This window comes from Bufo gargarizans, chromosome 2 (genome assembly GCF_014858855.1).
Source record: "Bufo gargarizans isolate SCDJY-AF-19 chromosome 2, ASM1485885v1, whole genome shotgun sequence".
Taxonomy (NCBI): domain Eukaryota; kingdom Metazoa; phylum Chordata; class Amphibia; order Anura; family Bufonidae; genus Bufo; species Bufo gargarizans.
In genome coordinates, this window is record NC_058081.1 from 89,716,927 (window position 1) to 89,735,389 (window position 18,463).

At 44.4% G+C, this 18,463-nt stretch overlaps 1 protein-coding gene across 1 annotated transcript in view; it reads left to right on the forward strand.

The window, feature by feature from the left end:
* The first annotated feature begins 13,419 nt into the window (after positions 1-13,419).
* The window catches only part of ANXA4 (annexin A4), a 93,252-nt gene continuing 88,208 nt past the window's right edge, over positions 13,420-18,463 (forward strand). Inside the window, exon 1 of the mRNA XM_044279287.1 lies at positions 13,420-13,527. The gene's annotated coding sequence lies outside the window, so the exon portion shown is untranslated. The remainder of the gene's footprint in view (positions 13,528-18,463) is intronic.

The following is an 18,463-nucleotide window of genomic DNA, read 5'->3' on the forward strand; positions in this document are numbered from 1 at the left end:
GGCTTGTACATTTGCTTGGAGCAGCTCTGTCTTCTTCTGTGGTCATTACTCAGTCACGTGGCATTGCTCCATGCCATTGCCAAATATATTTAATTTGAGGACTAGCCTGCATTAAAAAAAATTGTAATTAAAGTGTTATGTGTGCTTTGTATGACATTGTGGGCTACACATGCAAGTACCCTGTTCATACCTACCATACACACATGCTCCCCTAGTTGTAGATAAGGCTGTAAAGGGGTCAGACCTTTCTAAATTATCTTTTTGGCACAAGTGGCATACCTGATCCCATACTGTAGGTAACTGGAAGAGGACAAATGGACACAGATGTGACAGTAGCAATGGCTTTTACGGTTTACACTTGAGACAACAAACTTGATGGTTACAAGCAACTTGCAAGAGACAACTGGCTTGATGGTTACAGTCTCTCAATGAGGGCACAGGCTTAGAAAGGGGGTAAAAGAGCTGACAAATGCAGGTGTTGCACCCACTTCCTGGGCGATGTGGGACATCAGTGCACAATCTGCACAGGCTTCTATCAGGTCGCAGTATCACTTTCCTTGCAGCCTGGCTTCTCCACAGGTCCTCAGCTGCTGCAGAGTGCGGGGTCTAGGAAGTGCAAATGGCTGGGAAACTCAAAGTGAGCGCACACTGGAAAACATGTCCTAAACCAAAAAATATTAGATCTTTCAGACAGTCCTAACATGGAACATAAAATATTCATGGTACATATACAATATTCATTTAGAGCAGGCAGACAGGTATCCACACGAGGTTATTCCCTGGTAAGGTCAGACTATGTACTTTGTAAGGAGCAAAGAAACACTCTTTCACACGGGCGAGATTTCTGCGCGGGAGCAATGCGTGAGGTGAACACATTGCACCCGCACTGGATTCGGACCCATTCATTTCTATAAGGCTGTGCACATGAGCAGTGATTTTCATGCATCACTTGTGCGTTGCGTGAAAATCGCAAGCATCCACATGCAAGTGCGGATGCGGTGCGATTTTCACGCACAGTTGCTAGGAGACAATCAGGATGGGGACCCGATCATTATTATTTTCCCTTATAACATGTTTATAAGGGAAAATAATAGCATTCTTAATACAGAATTCTTACTAAAATAGGTCTGGAAGGGTTAAAAAAATATAAAAATTAATTTTACTCACCTTAATCCACTTGTTCGCGCAGCCCGGCTTCTCTTCTATAATTCATCTGTGAGGAATAGGACCTGTGGTGACGTCACTGCGCTCATCACACGGTCCATCACATGATCCATCACCATGGTGATGGATCATGTGATGAGCCATAAATCACCTTCCGGCTGCATTGCAGGAGTCTCTGGACGGAGCTAATGGGATTAGGTGGTGAGCCACGGTCCGGACTCACGTGACCAGTGACTCACTCACACTACACAGCCAGACCTGCCACTGCCACGCAGGAGGAGGAGTTAGGTAGAGCGGCTCTGACTTTATAGACCAAATTATTTTAATAATGCCCCAATAATAGTAAGTTAATAACCTACCGTAACCTCATACATAAATTACTGGTGGATTATTATAGAGACGACCCCAGGCCAGGAGACATAAGGGGTTGGGTTGAACTGTGGGCTGGGGCCACATTTACTAATCTTTGCTCAGGGGGGCCCTCAGAAATATAGACCCACATGGTGTGGACTGGTCATTTTTACTAAGGAATATAGTTTAACTGTTTATGTGCAAAAGAGAAAATAAGAAGTCAGCTCCAATCAGATATCTGCACATAGACCAAGACTCTGGGTCTATGCAGATATCTGATTGGAGCTGACTTAGTGACTTATTTTTTTCTCTTTTGCACATAAACGGTTAAACTATATTACCTAGTAAAAAGCACCAGTCCACACCACACCATGTGGGTTCATTTATGAGAGCCCCCCCTGAGCAAAGGTTAGTAAATGTGGCCCCAGCCCACAGTTCAGCAGACATACAGAAACCCTTATATCTCGTCTCTCAAATAATCCACCAGTAATTTAAATAACCCCATTAGTGGGGGATTATTATAGAGACGGGAGACATAAGGGGTTCTCTCTGTCTGCAGAACTGTACATTTACTAATCTTTGCTCAGGGGGGGCCCTCATGGTGTGGACTGGTCATTTTTACTAAGGAATATAGTTTAACCATTTATGTGCAAAAGAGAAAAGAAGAAGTCAGACACCATTTTCTACCGTATCGGGTGACACCAGCCATAGCAACGCCACTGCACCAACCACTCATCGGTCTGTTGTTCCATGCCCCTCCACAGCTCCTGCGTGGTGTGGGGTTTTTCCCCCAAACAGATGAGCTTCAAAACTGCCTGCTGTTGTTTCCCCCTGGCTGTGCTGAAGTTGGTGGTGAAGGTGTTACGCTGACCGGATCAGGAGGCGGTAGAGGATGAGGAGGCGGTAGAGCAGTGGTGCACAACCTTTTCTGGTCTGGGGCCACATTGTCAGCCTGAACCAATTCCAAGGGCCGAAAATAAAACTTAAAGGGGTATTACCAACTGAAATACGGTATTTTTGGCATATTGAACATACTGTATATTCTATAAATGTTTAGTTACAGTTACAGGACTCCCATCTAATAGGAGAATACATGAAAGATACATGTCTTTTACCAGATGTTTGGGGGCCGCACAAAATGGTATCAAGGGCCGCATGTGGCCCCAGGGCCGCAGGATTTGCACCCCTGCGGTAGAGGATGAGGAGGCGGTAGAGGATGAGGCAACAGGAGGCAAAGAGAAAGGTCCTGCTATCTTCGGTGGCGGAAGGACATGCACCAAACTGCTATCCCCTTCAGGCCCAGCTACCACTGCATTTACCAAGTGTGCTGTTATGGAGATATAACATCCCTGCCCGTGCTTACTGGTCCACGTATCGGTAGTTATGTGGACCTTGCCACAGATGGCGTTGAGCAGTGCACACCTAATTTTGTCCGCCACTTGGTTGTGCAGGGCAGGGATGGCTCGTGGCGGCTGGGAACCACGTACTGTGGGACAGCCACCGCCATAAGGTTTTTAAAAGTCTCTGTCTCTACCAGACGTAATGAAAGCATTTCAACGGCCAGGAGTTTCAGGGCCAGGGATTGTGGGTGGGTGGGGGGGGGGGTACTTCCTCTTTCTCTCTAGTGTTTGGGGGATGCACAGCTGAATGCTTCCATGGGACAGTGTGGACATGCTGGGTGACGGTGGTGGTGTTGCTGCAACATGCTCTGTTTGAAGGGTGGCAGGTGCCACTGTCACTTCAGAGGGGGAGGAAGAAGCCGAGACCGCAGCAGAAGAGGGAGCAAGAGGAGACTGAGATTTTTTTGTGGTTTTTCAAGTGTGTACTCCACCGCAGCTCGTGCTTTGCATTTAGATGCCTGGTCATGCAGGTGGTGCTCAGATTTAGGCCCCTTTCACACCAGTGAGTTTTCCGCACGGGTGCAATGCGTGACGTGAACGCATAGCACCCGCACTGAATCCTGACCCATTTATTTCAATGTGTCTGTGTACATGAGCGTTTTTTTTTCACTCATCAGTTCTGCGTTGCGTGAAAAACGCAGCATGTTCTAAATTTTGCGTTTTTCATGCAGCCCTGGCCCCATAGAAGTGAATGGGGCTTCAGTGAAAAACGCATTACATCCTCAAGCAAGTGCGGGTGCGATGCGTTTTTCACTGATGGTGGCTAAGAGATGTTGTTTGTAAACCTTAGTTTTTTTATCACGCGGGTGAAAAACGCATCAAAAAAAGCATTCGGAAAACGGACAAGAATAGGACATGCTATATTTGTTTTTGGTGGGGCCACAGAACGGTGCAATGGATGCGGACAGCACACAGAGTGCTGTCTGCATCTTTTGCGGCCCCATTGAAGTGAATGGGTCCGCACCCAGGCCGCAAAAAATGCGGCTCGGATGCGGACCACAAAAACGGTTGTGTGCATGAGGCCTTACTTTTACACATAGCAGATTATGTGCAGTTTTCCAGAGCGAATTCTTGTGCAGAAAAAACTGAGCATAATGCAGTTCCAGCAAAGTGTATGAGATCATTTATTTCATGCTGTGCAGATTTTGAAATTCTCTGTGCAATTTTTTTGTTATTATTTCACTCTTTTTAATGTGAGATCTACGAAATCCGCATCGGTGTGCAGGGTAGCCTTAGGCTAGGTTCACATGGAGCATTTTATGTGTGACAAAATCTTTTGTGTATCCCACTTAAGAAACCAATCTGCTGTGCTGCAGGTTCTGCTGTGGTTTTCATGTGGACCTGGCAGTTGAAGGATGAAACTGAGCACATACAAGTACGTCCACCGATACTGGATTGCAGGGTGGTCATAACCATGGAAACGAGTCGTGTATGGAAAAATGAATCAAGCCAACAAAGGAGGCAATATGGACAATTACAATACACTAGTAAGTGGCTTGTAATAACTTTCTCTACATGATAAATGCCATATGCTGAAGTGAGACAACCCCTTTAAATGGAGTTAAACCGCAAGCATGCTTGCGCTCAGGCTTTGCGAGGGGTCCATGCAGTAACCGCGCCAAGAACGGCCCTGTACATTCTTGGCGCCGTTTTGAAAACCGCGTGTCAAAAACCCTTGGCACCATGAACACAATGAAAACAATGGGAATCCACATCAAGTTTTTTTGCCTGTGTTTTTTTTTTTCTGGTGTGTATGTAACATGGTGCGGTTTTGGTAGAAATTTTTGTTCCAGCCCATTTTCAATGGAATTTTTGGATGCAGTATCCGTGTCAAAAATTGACAGGACACTTCTTTTTTCTGTGATGCATTTCTTTAAACTGTGGGGGAAAAAAATCTTTTTATGGTTTAACATATTGATTCCCTATTAAAATCAATGAGGAAGTTCCTGCATGCAGAATCTGCTCCAAACTCTGCACCAAAAATCCTCTGTGTGAACATATCCTAATCATGCACACGACCGTTGTCTTTAGCTGACACTCTAGGATTCTTCTTCACCTCATTGAGCAGTCTGTGCTGTGCTCTTGCAGTCATCTTTACAGGACGGCCACTCCTGGGCAGAGTAGCAGCAGTGCTGAACTTTCTCCATTTATAGACAATTTGTCTTACTGTGGACTGATGAACAGCAAGGCTTTTGGAGATACTTTTATAACCCTTCCAGCTTTATGCAAGTCAACAATTCCTAATCGTAGGTCTTCTGAGAGCTCTTTTGTGCGAGGCATCATTCACATCAGGCAATGCTTCTTGTGAAAAGCAAACCCAGAACTGGTGTGTGTTTTTTATAGGGCAGCTATAACCAACACCTCCAATCTCATCTCATTTATTGGACTCCAGTTGGCTGACACCTCACTCCAATCAGCTCTTGGAGATGTCATTAGTCTAAGGGTTCGCATACTTTTTCCACCTGCACTGTGAATGTTTACATGGTGTGTTCAATAAAAACATGGTAACATTTAGATCTTTGTGTGTTATTAGATTAAGCAGACTGTGATTGTCTATTGTTGTGACTTAGATGAAGATCAGATCACATTTTATGACCAATTTATGCAGAAATCCATATCATTCCAAAGGGTTCACATACTTTTTCTTGCAACTGTAACTGCCTATTCTTGTCCGCAATGTGCGGACAAGAATAGGACATGTTATATATTTTTTGCGGGCCAGGGAACAGAGCAACGGATGTGGACAGCACACCGAGTGCTGCCCCATTGAAGTGAAAGGGTCCGCATCCGAGCCGCAAAAACGGCGGCTCGGATGCATACCCAAACAGCGGTCGTGTGCATGAGGCCTTAGGGTGAAATTTGCACAAAAGAACCGCATGCTGCGGATCTCAAAATCTGCAGGCGGATCACTTTCCACATGGAATGAAAAAGCAAAGTGTACATGAGACCTGTCTAATCTCTACACTTTGCTGGTACTGTATTAGGGCTTATGTACACGACCGTTGTTTTAGTCGGCATCCGATCCGCATTTTGTGCGGGTTGGATGTGAACTCATTAACTTCTATGGGACAAAAGATGCGTACAGTACACCGTGTGCTGTCTGCATCCCTATGTCCTATTCTTGTCTGTTTTATGGGCAAGGATAAGACAGTTCTATTATGGGCCGGATGTTCTGTAAAATGCGGAACGCACATAGCTGGTATCTGTGTTTTGTTGATCCGCAGTTTGTGGACCAGATACAAACGGCTACGCCTGTGTGCATGAGCCCTTACCCTGTGGTTTTTCAACTCCAGAATCCACATGGAAAACCTTTATGTAATCCGCAACGTGTGCAGGTAGCAAGTGGGCTCCAACTAGTAATAACATAAAAGACAATGTAACAGCCAACTGTAGTAACAGCATACGTGTAGGAAAGGTTGGGGTGGCTGCAAGTTAATTTACAAGCAGGAGGAAAACCTTGGCAGCATGTTACTATCAAGTATTTAAACATCCGTCTTCTGGCTTGTCTGCCAACCAGTTTATAGTTGGGCATGTCCTAATAGTTTAGGCAAATGAATTCCGGCTCTGGAAGATTCCCCCCCCCCAACCCCCCGTCAGATACGACTTCTGAAATCAAACAGGTAGGAACAGAAAATAATCTAATAACATATACCAGGCAGGAACAATAAGTATAATATAATAATATAAAATAATAATACAAATAATATTGATAATCATAATAACAACAACAAATATTAACTAATAATAATAATTAAATAAGAAAAAAAATATTTTTTTAATGTTTAAAATTGCTAAGAGTGTTGTTAAAAAAAAAAAAGCATACCACACTGATCCCCTGCTGCTCCCATGCCGAGGCTATAGCAGTTCACCCCTGCAGCCAGTGTTTTGGGATATCATCCCTGGGCCAGGCAGCAGAAAGCGTCAGCGTGGTAGCATGGTTATGGTCCACTGCCTACACAGTGGATATGCTCTAGGCTACTGCTGCTTATTAGGCCACTTAAATGAGTGATTGCTCCCTGTGAAGAGATCACCCTGAGTCGTGTAAATGGTTGCAAACCACTTCTGATTCAGAGACTGTAATGTGGCAGGCCCAAACTTGATAAAGAGAGTAGTACCCTGAGATTCTGAACCCATCAGGCCACTATGCCCTGAATAGTGGCCGTGACACGTGTACCACATGACGCTCTGTATTGATCCACTAAGGCTGGGTTCACACCCGTGCGTTTTACAGAGCCTTCCTACGCGCTGTAAAACGCGCAACAGGCAAGAACCAATGATTCCCTATGGGAATGGTTCTCACCTGGCCGTTTTACAGCGTGTACGATCGCGTTGTAAAACGCACGACGCCCCAAGAAGTACATGAGCTTCTTTGGGGCGTCTTGTCGCGCGTTCCCGTACATAGACTTCCGGGAAAGCGCGACAATGGGCGTTCGCTTGTCTCTGTATGCGCGATTGCAAACGCCCGTACAATCGCGCATACAGAGCGCTCCATTGCGAACGCTCAGGTGTGAACCCAGCGTAAGTGTTTGTCAGGTTCTTCTCTGTTTCCTCTCTTTTATATTATTTCATTAATTAATGCAACTTAGGTTTTAGAAATGTCTATATTCAGATAATTTTTGCGCTATTGTGTAAAAAAATAAATACTGTAATATATAGATGAAAAAAAATGCATCTTTTACACCAGTGTTTCCCAACCAGTGTGCCTCCAGCTGTTGCAAAACTACAACTCCCAGCATGCCCGGACAGCCTTTGGTTGTGTGGGCATGCTGGGAGTTGTAGTTTTGCAACAGCTGGAGGCACACTGGTTGGGAAACACTGTTTTACACAATGCACCATAAGTGTCCCTCTTTGACCGTTCAAAAAGTTGGGAGGTGATTGTCCTGCCACCAATCTCCTGTGGAGTCATACCACACATAGAGACTGCTCTGCTGCTACTGTGCCTCACAGTTCTGTGTGCAACCAAATGTGTGCCCTCTATGAGAGACTGTACCCGTAGGCTGAGAGGGGTACCATGCGGAGGTCATAGGCCACGTGCATATTTCTGTCCCTCATACATGCTCTCGCCCTGAAAGATGTCATCTGGCCAATAGGGCGTGGAGAAAACATGCATGGTTTGTTCTTTTCCCCCTCCCATGGACCCTCAGCCACTCATTATGGTATCTTATGGGGAGCCCATTGCTCCCTCCCCTGTATAGCTAGTGTGATGGTGGTGCAGCAGGTTCTCATATTAAGGCCTCATGCACATGACCGTTGTTTTGGCCCACAACCGAACTGCAGTTTTTGCGGCTTGGATGCGGACCCATTCAGCTCAATGGGGCCGGAAAAGATGCGGACAGATGGGGACTACTTCCCCATGTGATATACGGAGCGTCAGTCTGAACGCACCTCCAGAGACTCTGCTGAAGCCTCATGTCCGATGTCAGTACAGTCTTCTCTATGGAGCATTTGGGAGAGGCCAGTGAAGTCATTCCTCAGTGTCTTCCTTGCACAAAGCAGGTTTAATGGTTTACTTACCAGTTAAGCATTACTATTTGTTTTGCATTTAGACCTATGTAGAACTGCTGGTTTTATACAATACTGGGGGGAGGAAATGTCAACCAGCAACCAATGAAGTTGCAGATTTCATTTAACACAGTTAAAGGGGTTATCATAGAACATAGAAACATAGAATGTGTCGGCAGATAAGAACCATTTGGCCCATCTAGTCTGCCCAATATACTAAATACTATGGATAGCCCCTGGCCCTATCTTATATGAAGGATGGCCTTATGCCTATCCCATGCATGCTTAAACTCCTCCACTGTATTTGCAGCTACCACTTCTGCAGGAAGGCTATTCCATGCATCCACTACTCTCTCAGTAAAGTAAGGGTACTTTCACACTTGCGTTTTTCTTTTCCGGCACTAAGTTTCGTCACAGGGGCTCTATACCTGAAAAGAACTGATCAGTTTTATCCCCATGCATTCTGAATGGAGATTAATCCGTTCAGTTTGCATCTGGATGTCTTCAGTTCAGTCGTTTTGACTGATCAGGCAAAAGAGAAAACCGTAGCATACTCCGGCGAAAAAAACTGAAGACTTGCCTGAATGCCGGATCCGGCATTTTTCCCCATAGGAATGTATTAGTGCCGGATCCGGCATTCAGAATACCGGAATGCCGGATCCGTTCTTCCGGTCTGCTCATGCGCAGACTGAAAAAAAGGTTAAAAAAATAAATGCCGGATCCGTTTTGCCGGATGACACCGGAAAGACGGATCCGGCATTTCAATGCATTTTTTCGACTGATCAGGCATTTTTAAGACTGATCAGGATTCTGATCAGTCTTATTAATGCCATCAGTTAGCATACATTTTGCCTGATCCGGCAGGCAGTTCCGGCGACAGAACTGCTTGCCGGATCTCTCTGTCGCAAATGTGAAAGTAGCCTAATACTTCCTGATATTACTTTTGCCCCTCTAATTTAAAACTATGTCCTCTTGTAGCAGTTTTTCTTCTTTTAAATATTCTCTCCTCTTTTACCTTGTTGATTCCCTTTATGTATTTAAAAGTTTCTATCATATCCCCTCTGTCTCGTCTTTCTTCCAAGCTATACATGTTAAGGTCCTTTAATCTTTCCTGGGAAGTTTTATCCTGCAATCCATGTACCAGTTTAGTAGCTCTTCTCTGAACTCTCTCCAAAGTATCAATATCCTTCTGGAGATATGGTCTCCAGTACTGAGCACAATACTCCAAATGAGGTCTCACTAGTGCTCTGTAGAGCGGCATGAGCACCTCCCTCTTTCTACTGGTAATGCCTCTCCCTATACACCCAAGCATTCTGCTAGCATTTACTGCTGCTCTATGACATTGTCTGCCTACCTTTAAGTCTTCTGAAATAATGACCCCTAAATCCCTTTCCTTTAGATACTGAGGTTAGGACTGTATCACTGATTTTATATTCTGCTCTTGGGTTTTTACCCCCCAGGTGCATTATCTAGCACTTATCAACATTACATTTTAGTTGCCAGATTTTTGACCATTCCTCTAGTTTTCCTAAGTTCTTTTCCATTTGGTGTATCCCTCCAGGAACATCAACCCTGTTACAAATCTTTGTGTCATCAGCTATAGGACACACCTTACCATCGAGGCCTTCTGCAATTTCGCTGATAAAGATATTAAACAATATGGGTCCCAGAACAGATCCCTGAGGTACCCCACTGGTAACAAGACCATGGTCTGAATATACTCCATTGACTACAACCCTCTGTTGTCTGTCCCTCAGCCACTGCCTAATCCATTCAACAATATGGGAGTCCAAGCCCAAAGACTGCACTTTATTGATAAGCCTTCTGTGTGGGATTAATGTAATGATTAATGTAAAAAAAATGAAAATGAGACATCATATAGTACATGACAACCTGTTTCTAACAAAGCTAGAACCAGCCCTGTACCTCACATGGATCCAGAGATCTCCTCATTCATTGCTCTGCTAGAATAGATTTATATCAAGCTGACAGCTCATGGGGAGTGTCTTTTCTGCTGCAGCTAAGGGGGCGTGTCCATGCTCTCCCTATCACAGCTCAGGGGGCGTGTCTCAGCTCTCCCTATCACAGCTCAGGAGGCAGCTGTAGGATGAAACTGAGCATGTGCAGCCTTCTCAGTGGGAAAGACAAAGAAATAAGAAATAGAACAAACAGCAGGTGGCGCTATACATATACATTTTATTAAATAACTCAGTGGCTAAACAAAATTTTTAATGATATGCAATTACAAAAGTATTCAGATTTAGGTGCTGGTTTGAAAACTGGAGAATATTTTTTGTAGGATATCCCCTTTACCCTATACCATCACTGTAATTAGTGTTGTCCAGCTTCTGGGACCCCCACTAATCCTGACAATAAAGGGGAGCTTTGCTCATTTAGTTTCCCGGCACAGTGACCCTCCAGGCAGGGTACAGCACAGTGACTCCTTTCACTTGAATGGGGCAATACTGTGGGTGCTAATTTGCAGGGGAGAAATATGGTCAAGATGTGAAACACATCATTGCTTTCCGATTGATCAAGGTCTGACCCCTGGGACCCCCAATATTTACAAAGTGATGGAATATCCTAGCGATATGCCATTATTACTTTAAATTCTAGAAGATAGAAATAACTCTTAAAGGACCGGGGAAAATTCAGCATTAAAAGGGGTTGTCCTATCTGAAAATTGTATCCACAGGATAAACCATAAACGTCCAGTAGGTGTGGGTCCCATCTCTGGGACCAGCTCCTACATCAAGACTTGGGCCCTGTCACCTGCCTTCAGGAATGGAGAAGAGGCTGCGCATGTGAGACTCACTCCATTTGCTGCCAAGGGACTTTCCAAAAAAGCCACCCAAGTGCACACCTCTATTTTCAGAAGTCGTGTAGCAGTGAATAGAGAGCGCCGTACATGTATGAGTTGCTCTCCATTCCCGATGGCACGCGGCAGGGGCTCTGTTCTTTAGACAGCCAGAGGTGGGACCCGCACCTGTCAGACATTTAAGGCACATCCTGTGGATAGCCTATTTAAAGAAGACCTGTCACCTCTCCTGACATGTTGTCATCCCTTCTTGCATCTTTTCATATAATTCTATGTTGTAGGTTAATTCTATGCCATTCCTCTATTATTCCTACTAAAAGTTATGAATGAGCTACTAGCAGTCTGCATTAGGCCCCTTTCACACGAGCGAGTTTTCCGCGCGGGTGCAATGCGTGATGTGAACCCATAACATCCGCACTGAATCCTCACCCATTCATTTCAATAGGTCTATGTACATGAGCGTTGTTTTTCACGCATCAGTTCTGCATTGCGTGAAAATCGCAGCATTTGCAAGCAAGTGCGGGTGCGATGCGTTTTTCACTGATGGTTGCTAAGAGATGTTGTTTGTAAACCTTCAGTTTTTTATCACGTGCTTGAAAAACGCATCAAAATGCATTGCACCCATGCGGAAAAAACTAAAAAACTGAACGCAATCGCAGACAAAACTGCCTGAACTTACTTGCAAAATAGTGCGAGTTTCAATGAACGCCCCCTGAACGCATCTGGACCTAATCCGTCACGCTCGTGTCAAAGAGGCCTTAGGCCAGGTCTACACGACGACATTTGTCGCACGACATTTTGTTGCACTAATGTCGAGTGACAATGTTTATAATGGCAGTCTATGGTGTTGCACTGCAACATGCGACATGCTGAGACTGTGACGCGACAGTCGCAGAAAATCCATTCGAGATGGATTTTTCTGAGACTGTCGCAGTCGCAGCATGTCGCATGTTGCAGTGCGACACCATAGACTGCCATTATATAAATTGTCACTCGACATTAGTGCAACAAAATGTTGCGCGACAAATGTTGCGCCCTATCTGTCGCGCAACAAATGTCGTCGTGTAGACCTAGCCTTAGGGTCTTGGTCAATAGAGTCCATCTGGATGTTACCAATCTAGTGTCAGACTGTGCAAGGACACCCCCCCAACTGGTAACACCCAGATAGACTCCAATGACCCAGACCCTATTGCAGATTGCTGGTAACTCATTCATAACTTTCTTTTATTACATTGGGAAATGCAAATAATTAGTGAAACAGACATGTCAGGAGAGGCGACAGGTCCTCTTTATGGACATCCGGAATTTTTAAAATTTTTGTGTCACCACTATAATACAAAAGATAACACATTTTATTAGACTAGTAGTTTAACGTTTAAACTATAGTTACATATACATATGTTAGCAGCATTACATTCACAGGAAAAAGTACCCACAGGACCGCTATCCTCAGTACATACATACAATACGCTCCTATAATTGAAGGGATAAAATAAATCCCAACAACAAAATAAGTAAAGTGCAAAGTGCTACAGTATAAATCGATACATACAGGAGACAATCGTATAACGTGTACAGACCGAAGTAATCCTGGATCCCGACACGTGTTTCGCGGTCGCTTTCTCAAGGGACTTGTCCGCCGCGTCCCCTTGTTTCTGCTCTGTAGTTTTTGTGGTCACCACAATGGCATCTCAGAGGTTACATGGCTGGTGCTGTTGCAGCAACGTCTGAAAAATGATAGCTGGAACTGATCACAGCAACACTAGAGGGCAACCAAAAACAGCTAAAAAACAGTTACAAATAAAATGCAAAATTACAAAAGAACTAAACAAAATTACAAAAAAAAACTATAAACACATTTCTGGGGGGGAAAAAAACTAAGCAAATTTACAAAAACGATGGTTCTAATAAAACATCAGTGTATAATGTGCTTGCATGCAGTATGCACAGGGTTAACGCAGCCCCATGAATACAGCCAGCCTGTTCTAGGGAGGCTCCGCAGCGTATTGGGCTGTGTTCCAAAAGCAGTTCTTTACATACTGCAGCAGTCCACCCAGCAGCTGTGGAACTATAATGCCCAGCAAGCTTTATCATACAGCTCCACAATAGCAGGGACGCTCTGCACTGTAAGATAAACTCAGTTCCTAAAACCAAAAGAAGTGTAAAGTAGGAGGGACACTGATCTACCACACCCAGGCCTGGGAAGAGAGTCACCTCCCAGCCAGGCAGCTTTCACTTATAAACCGTGTACATCTGAGAAGGGTTCCTGTGCTGGGCCTGGTCTCTGTGAAGGTGAGTCTGGGGGGGGGGGCACTGTCTGCAGGGTGGTGTGACAGCTACGACAGGACTAGGGGTAAACAGTTAGCTGAAACTTTGCTGCATATACTGTGGCTTCTCTTCTAAAGTTTATACAGATGTAGCAGAGCTGAATGTGTCTTTTACGTTTCTTTTGTACATGCTGACTTATTGAAAACCAGTTAGGCTAATACTACTGCACACTATGCTAAAGGACAAACTCCTCCGTGCTTCACCGTTAGACATTAGCAGGTATGGGTGCGGTTTAGTTGAACAAGCCGGTAATGCTGTAATACTCACAGCTTCAAAAGGGTCTCGCTTGTGTCGAACAATGACACTCTTGTACGTTTCAAGTCCCGTCGCTTTCTTGCCCGTCCCTTTATTATATTTCCATGGCAGTGAGCGCTGGTGTCATATGACTGCTCTGCACAACCGCCCATCTGTGTAGTGCAAGCAATTTGCACGCTGTGGACACTATTGTCCCACAACGGTTGTGCATCAAAACTTCTGTAGCCCTGAGGTTAGCCTTCAGTGATGTTGGAACTACACCGGTCACTCAAGAGATGGTGGGCACATCAATGGTTGTTCGTATCTTGGGAGGTGCGGACATGGCGTCTTTGTCCACGCCAGGAGTTCCACGACCAAAGTTTCGTGTTGTAGCGCTGCCTACGTTCCAAGTAATCTAAGTGAATGGGGTTGCGACCTGCCATGACTGTAGCTCAAGTATCGCAATACATATTAGTATCGCAACCCATCTCGGGAGACAAGGGTTGCCACTAGCGTTGTGCGAACTTGTGTTTTCACGTTCAGCGTACAAGGTTCGGGTTATCTATGGATTCCGCTACCACAGACCATAACTTATGGTCTTCGATAACCCGAACCTTGTACTCCAAACTTGAAAACACAAGTTCTCTCAACACTAGTTGTGAGACCCCCATCTCTTGTTTGCTAAGATAGTATTGTGGGTACAGGGACATTTTGGACAGAACGTAGGCTAGGGTCAATGTCATAGGTCAGAAGTCTGTTAAAAGGAGAGGTACCACTAATGCCCCTCTAAAACTGCCTTCCTGTACCTTGCATCAATGAACCATTAACATTACCGGAGGAATTAGATAGAATATAGAATTACATCTCCCCACAGGACTCCGTAGTTGCATTGACTCTATAGGAGCTTGTTACTATTCTTCAGTGTTAGGTGTGGCTGAGTAAAATACATGGTGAATGCCCCGAGGCGGCAGTACAGTGGGTGTGGACAGACTGCTGTAGTAGTTCAGTGCTCTGTGCTGAAATCCCCGCATGGATCTACAGTGCGGTCTGTGTACACTGCAAATACTTAGATGTGGACTCACCAGACTGACCTGGAGTTCAGAGCCCGAGGTGGAAGTGTCACGCACTATTAAAGGGACACTTCCATCAGAAAGGGGTATTCTCTGAAACCCAATATTCCAAGAAAATATATATTTGTCTTTATTATTTTCCTTCATTTCTGCAGTTCTGTGCCATTAATAATGACGTACAAAATCTCCCTCTGTAGCAGTCAACCCAAAAGATAAGACCTTCCATATAGATAGGTAATCCATTGTCAGTGAAAGATGGTAGCCGTAAGGTGATCTTTGTGATAATAGTAGGTGTAGAATGCTAGGACCGCTTTCTTGATAAGCCTTTATAAAGCTGCTCAGAGAAGATACTTGCATTGGTCAGTTTAATGTGTGATGCTCTGAGTCACTACAGAGGGCTCTCTCTGGTTGCAGTGATGTCTGAGAAAGTTATGCAAGACTATTTGCTGTGCAAAATGTCCAAACAAAAAAAGTTTAAGGGGTTCCCTGAGCCTAGGACCCCCTTCTGAGATGGCCAAGCAGGATGTCATAGACACTCCCGGTCCAGTGTTGAGCTACTTTCTCCTCCAGTTATGGTCCCCGCTGGACCGCAAGAGTGACACTCGTCACCACTGTCGACCAACCAAGCGGTGGCAGAGGTTTTGTGCCGTACCTGAATACGTCACTGAATGTAGACCCTTTTGTGGCTGCAGGACCTGGAAATGAAGGAGACTCGGCGTGGACCCAGGGCGCCTATGACAAGTCAGATTTTATTTTATTTTTATTTTTTTTCACTTTGGTACCCTGCCCGGTTATCTCAACAGGGGTTCTTGTTCTTGGAGAATCCCTTTAAAGAGCTAGGACAGCAGGGACTTCAAAAAACTATCCATCTGTATTTTATATATATTTTTTTTAATTACATAGCATATTCACATGTAGGTTAATATGTGTAAAAATATTTGATGAAAGTTTTCCCTTTTTAATTAGCATAGTAACATAGATTGTAAGGCTGAAAAAAGACATCCGTCCATCCTGTTATCCAGCAGGTTGATCCAGAGGAAGGCTAAAAACCCCAGAAAACCTGCTGTTCTCTATTGCTTTGAAATCTTATTTTAAGCCTTTACCCTGCACTGTCTTCATGAATGCCTTTAGACTGAGTTTACCCAGGGACATTGCTGTTACTGAATACAGCTAGAATAGGCTCTCCCAGTACACTCCTTGCTGTTATGTCACCTCTTGAACATAGGAGTGCCATTCTTTTATATTACTTTATAAGGCCTCATGCACACTAACGCATTTTCTTTCTGTGCCCGTTCCATTTTTTTGCGGACCGTATACGGAACAATTCATTTTAATGGGTCCACAAAATAAACTAAAGGTACTCCCGTGTGCATTCCATTTACATACATCCGTATTTCTGTTCCACTAAAAAATAGAACATGTCCTATTATTGTCCGCATTACGGACAAGGATAGGACTGTTCTATTAGGGGCCAGCTGTTCCGTTCCGCAAAATACGGAATGCACACGGACATCATCTGTATTTTTTTTGCGGATCCATTCTTTGCTGACCGCAAAATGAGTACAGTCGTGTGAACAAGCCCTAACACTTTTTGTTGCTCCCACTGGCTCTCTTGAATAGGACATGGTACAAACTCTGGGGCAGATTCATCAATCCATGATGGGTGTGACACTATGCACAGGGCAAGTATCAGGAATAAATTGTTCCCAATCACTGCCCGCTTGTTCAGTTGCATTTACATACAGCAGTTATCATCTCTGTATGGGAATAGATCCTTAGCCCCCATACAGTTTCATTGTCCGTCAGCAGCCCATCCCTGTTTACACAGAGCAATATGCAATCAACAAACAATAATTTTATATGCTATATAAACATCACGTCACCTGACAAATTTGTGTTTGCTTCTTAGGCTACTTTTACACCTTCGGTTTCAATTCTCTGGATCCGGCGCTGCTGGATGCAGACGGGATGTCCGGCGAAGATCTGTACGCATTCCAACAGACAAGCGGAGATTCTCCGCTACTCTGCCGGAACAGCCATGCCGGAGTTTCAGACCGGAGGTGTGAAAGTAGACTTAGTCGGGTGAACAGCAGCACATTTACACTGGGCAATTATTGGGAACAAGAGCTGGTAGTAACATTCTTTTTCTAATAATTGGCCTTCTAATCTACTCATGTAAATTGGCCCTTACTGCAGTTGTACCTCTTAAAGTTATCCAATATCCACAGATTAAGGGATAACTAACTGATTGGTGGGTGTCCGAATTGTGGAACCCCCACCGATCCCGAGAACAGGGGTCCCGTTCCCCAGTCCTGATGGTGCAGCAGGTCAATCGGGCACTCTGCTGCTCCATTTGTTCTCTAGGAGACTGCTGGAAATGGCTGAACGCTGTACTCTCCAGCTCTTCAGCAGTCCCATAGAGATGAATGGATCAGCTGCACACCTGCTTGACTGCTACAACATTGATACCAGGTGAATGACCCCTGTTCGCATCAGTAAGGTCCCAACGGTAGACCGCCACTGAGCTCACACTTATGTTTTATCCTTAGAATATGGTATAAGCTTATATCTTTAGACAGCTACACAGCAGTGATGGTTTAAAGGATATATTATTTATTATTATATATATATTTATTTATTTTTTTTATTTTATTTTTTACTAAAAGGGGTTGTTCAGAATTAGAAAAACATGGCTACTTTCTTTCAAAAACAGTACCACCCTGTCCATGGATTGTGTGTGGTCGTGTAGCTCAGCCCCATTGGAGTCTCTTAGAGAGCTGCATTACTGCACACAACCTGTGTGGTGCTGTTTTTTGAAAGAAAGACGCCTTGTTTTCCTAATCCTGGAGAAACCCTTTAAATGCATGTATATTTGACTCCATAGAACAACACTCATGAGAAACAAAACCTTCAGGAAAAAGCAGGTTTATTCAAAGCCAGACCAGGAGCACGAAGACTTTCCACAAACACAAAGGAAAACGCTTGCGTAGGGGGAGGGCCCTTTTGACTTATATACTTACATACTTTTGGGGTCCATTCACACGTCCGCCTCCATTCCGCAATTTTGCGGAACAGGTGCGGACCCGTTGATTTTTTTAAATGGGGCCGGAATGTGCTGTTTGCATGTGCATTTGCGGATCCACACTTCCGTTACGCCAAAAAATAGACCATGTCCTATTCTTGTCCGCAATTGCGGACAAGAAAAGGCATTTTTCTATGAGAGTGCCGGCGATGTGCGGTACGCAAAATGCGGAACGCACATTGCCGGTGTCCGTGTTTTGCGGATCACATACGGACGTGTGAATGAACCCTTAATCATACATCAAGTCCTTATCCTGCCTCACTGTCTAACATTATGGCTCCATCCTATTGGATACGTTTGATGCATGCACCACTTGTGTTTTCCAGTGTTTATTTCATGGTAAACACATAGCTATGAGAGTAGAACTAGTTTTGTCAAGTTTCACTTATGGGCCCTCATTTGAATAATTTCCTTCACTTTGGAATGTGGCGAACAGCCCAGGTAACCTTGAGAATGTAATGTATGGCAAGAAAAGGAGATATATTCCTTCTTCATATTATCATAAATGGGCTTA